At 35.6% G+C, this 4110-nt stretch overlaps 1 long non-coding RNA gene across 1 annotated transcript in view; it reads left to right on the top strand.

The window, feature by feature from the left end:
* The first annotated feature begins 708 nt into the window (after positions 1-708).
* The window catches only part of LOC105531254, a 16278-nt gene continuing 12876 nt past the window's right edge, over positions 709-4110 (top strand). Inside the window, exon 1 of the long non-coding RNA XR_001004767.1 lies at positions 709-981. This is a non-coding gene — a long non-coding RNA (uncharacterized LOC105531254). The remainder of the gene's footprint in view (positions 982-4110) is intronic.

The raw sequence follows: 4110 nt of genomic DNA on the forward strand, positions 1-4110 counted from the left end.
GTACTTCAATGTGTTATGGGAAAAATAGAAAAGACAGTTACATAAAAATACTACCTTAAATTGCTGTAAAAATACTTTTATTGAACTTTTGCTCAATTTTATTTGGACTTAAGACAACTCTACTAAAATTATCACCTTTTACCCTACAAATTTAAATAATTCTAGACATAAAACCTATATCTAGACATCAAAAGTTAAATTACCCAGTATGTAAATGTTGGTTTTTGTTGTTGTTAAGTATTTTCAAGTTTGAGTTGTTGGGAAGAAATGCCTGGTGAATTACTGTTTTTGTTTTACATGTATAGTCAACCGTGGTCTTAAATCTCCCAGCTCAGATCTTTGCCTCTGGCTCTCAGCAGTTCTTACACACAGTCCTCCCTGTAAGGGGAGAGTCACCTGAGAAAAGTATACTCGGTCACATCTCTATCTCCAGGCTAAAGCTGACAACAGCCTCTCATCAAATTTCTCCATTTCACTGCACAGAAATTCAGTGTGTTAGACAACACATTCAAAAATTCGAGGAAAAACAGCATCTGAATGCCTTTAATTTAAAACAGCCATATTAACTTTTGCTGGTCTGTTTACCTATGTGGTAGGAGGACCAGGCTGAATACTTGAAAACAGCACACTCTGATGACTAAAACAACTTACTGGCTTGTTTTGTTTTGTTTTCTATTTGATACAGGGCTAGGATTCCATCTTGAGTCTGAAATAACCGAGATGGGTTATTATGTAAGCATAAAAACACATTGTCATCATTTGCTTCAAAAGTTTGTTTGAAATGTTTTAAATTCTAGAAAATCAGGGAAGTGTCAGCAAAATCTATATTTGGTATGGCATCGGAAAAATCACAAGATTAGAGTCTTCTGTTGAAACGAGGACTGAAAACATGGCTGTTGAGAGAAGTATGTGCTGTCGTAAGAGCCTGCAGTGAAGGAGCTGGCCTTGATGAAGCAGCAGAAACGTGAAATGCCAAAACAGGTCTGTGCTTTCACAAAGCTAGTTGGAATTACAGGGGATCATAGGCAGGCAAGGAATTGTAATCTTGTTTGGTGTTTGAGAGTATTAAGTAAAATGAACAGCCCTGATTTTATTTTCAGGACTGTTCTCTAGGAAAGAGGGAGTAGCAAATTTCTTTTAAAATACAAGTTATTTGTTTGATTCATAGATCTTTTATTTGAGACTGCTGCTTAAGAAAGACCTGCGACAATTGCCATTTGGGAAGACATATTCATCATCTCCAGGCTGTTTGGCTTTGCTACCCTTGGGGAAAAAATTGGACATAATTTCACAGAATCTCAGTTCTACTATCTTTATTAGCAAAGCTAAAAAGATAAGGACTGATAACTTTTTTCTTGCTACAGATTATTTTATATATGGTTAAGACATGCTGCCAAAAAGATGTAAGGCAACATAAAATTGTGACGTAGAATTTGCAATACTGGTGGCAAAAGCATGGATGAGTATCAGGTGTAGGTTTATGAACCAATTTCTCGTCTGTTTTCCAGCCTCAAAAGCTTTTTTGCCTCTGGCTCATTCCAGAAAAAGAGAACTGCCACCAATGTACTCACAGAAGGCTGCTGAGCATTGCAGGATACAGTGGAGAGATCTGAAGTCACGTGTCTTAGAAAGGGACTCTCCTTCAAATATAACTGGGAGGAGTGATATCATCAACAAGGACCATTCTGAGATGTATTTGGCTCTAGTTTGGCTACATGGAGATAAATATTAATCAGAATCTTTTGTTTATATTTTCCTATCAAGATAAAAAGAGGCATAAATTCAGCTCTGAGGAAATGTTTCAGAGATAGTGAGAGGTGATTTGTTTTAGAGTGTAAGCAAACGCCAGCTCTGTTGACAAAGCCAGTTCATTAAAACACACTAGCCTGTCCTCAACCTCTCTGCTAGCTAGAAGGGACCATGACAAGACTAAGACAGAAGCTCACATTACTAAAAACTTACAAATAAGGAACAGCTAACAATTGTCAAAACAACGCGATCCCATCACGATGTCCTAAGCTGTATGACACCATGAAGGGACATACAAGGCAGCCTTTATAACAGTCATCATGCATTTGGATTCAAAGTTACTTCTAAAAAGCACCAAAACTTTCAGCTTAACCTGATGTGAGTGAAAATGAAACAAAACAAAGTAAAACAAAAGTATCCAGGGATTGTATGTATAGACTTCCATGGCTTTTATTTATAATACAAGTGAAGTGGGGCCCTAACTCTCATTATGGGAACAAATCAGAATGTGAAGAAAAGTCCAGTTAAGTAAGAACGAAAATGAGAGTCACCACCCTAAATCAATCCACAGAATTTCCTCCTGAGGACTCTTCCTTCAAAAGTGATACAATTAGTGAATACAAAAAGGCTTTTTGGCTTCTTGAAACAAAAGAAGAGACACACAAGCAATGCAGTTTTTCTGAATTCCCTGGCTAAGAGTTACAACTTTGGAAGGACAACTACTTGTATTCAAATCTGGGCTTATTTGCTATGTGACAATAGGCATATTGCCTAACTTCTCTGTGCCTAATTTCTCCACTTGAAAGGGAGTAATAAAAGGATTTACCTCAAAGATTGGCTGTAAGTATTAAGTGAAACACTATATATAAAGTGATTAGAATGCTTCCCAACATATGGCTGATACTTCATTCTTCCATTTAGCACATATTTATTGAACTGATCCATGCAGATAGCATCTCAGATGCTTGGGTTACAGCGGTGAACAGGGAAATGTCTCTACCCTCAGAAAATTTACATTCTAGTGGAATTTAGCTATTGTGATTAATCTACTATCTAAGTATCTACAAAAACTATTTTAAATGATTTCAACTTGTACCGATAGCCTAATGCATTATAAGCATAAGGCAGAGTCTAGCACTCATCTTACTGAGTCTGTAACTGAGGCTTAAAGAGAAATGAGAAAACATTTTAAAATAAGCAAAAACATTTGTATAGGTGTCCTAAAAGCCGGGCTGCTTTAAGTTTTGGGATGCAAGGTCCCTTTAAGAGTTTATTAAAAGCTGCAGATCTGTTTCTAATAAAGTTAAAATACCTATCTGATGACCCAGCAATTCTTCTCCTAGTTACTTACTCCCCCAAAATTAAAAGATAATGTCCACAAAAAGACATGGACAAGAGTGTTCATAGCAACTTTATTTATAATATGCAAAAGCAAGTCAGAGGTCCATGAATAGATAAAATGATAGTCAAATTGTGTGATATTCATATGGGAGAACACCGCTCAACGTTAAAGAGAAGTTAACTATTGACTGAAGCAATAATATGATGAATTTCAAAAAATCAGAAGCTAGACACTAATGAGTATTATATACTGTAAGATTCCACTAAGATGAGGTTCAAGAATAGGCAAAAGTAATTTATAGTGACAAGTATCAGTAAGCAGCTGCACTGGGTGGTGGATGGGAAATTGATTGGAAAAGGCCCCAAGACAACTTTGGGTGATAGAAATCTTTTCTGTATTGTTTTAAGTTGTAGCTACATAAATGTATACAACTGACACAACTCTTAGAAATCACCTTTAAAGGTCTATGCATTTTGTTATATATTATACCTCATTAAAAAAAGAAGTCATAAAAAATAGTAGCAACTTTCCCCAGATAAATACTCACGCATTGCACATAAAATTTTAGGTGGTAAATGGACCCTAGGGTAAAATTTCCTGATATAGGAACTAGTGACTGAGTTGGCTAAAAATGTCACCGTTAAAATATGTATATAGATAATTCAAGAAGAAACTTCTAGAGAAGAAGGTTGGTGCAATTCACTGACATTTTCTATATACCAATGCTATTTTGAAATGCCTTGCCCATAGAAGGTTGTGCTTGATCAAGACATATTTACTGTGAAGTATTTTACCATTAATTTTGAAAGGTATGTGTTTAGAGTAATTTAATATTTCCTTGAAAGTCACGTAGAATAAAAAGGAAGATTGTTAAGTGCGTTAACTATGAAGGCATCAATTCATATCTCTGCTTAAACAGCATGTTATGCTTTGAGCAATGTTCTAATATGTTCTAAAAAATATATAAGCTTGGACCTTTAAAAGAAAAAAAAGGCAATTTTCTGTCAGGGGTCCATGAC

Source organism: Mandrillus leucophaeus, unplaced genomic scaffold, assembly GCF_000951045.1.
Source record: "Mandrillus leucophaeus isolate KB7577 unplaced genomic scaffold, Mleu.le_1.0 Scaffold876, whole genome shotgun sequence".
Lineage (NCBI taxonomy): Eukaryota > Metazoa > Chordata > Mammalia > Primates > Cercopithecidae > Mandrillus > Mandrillus leucophaeus.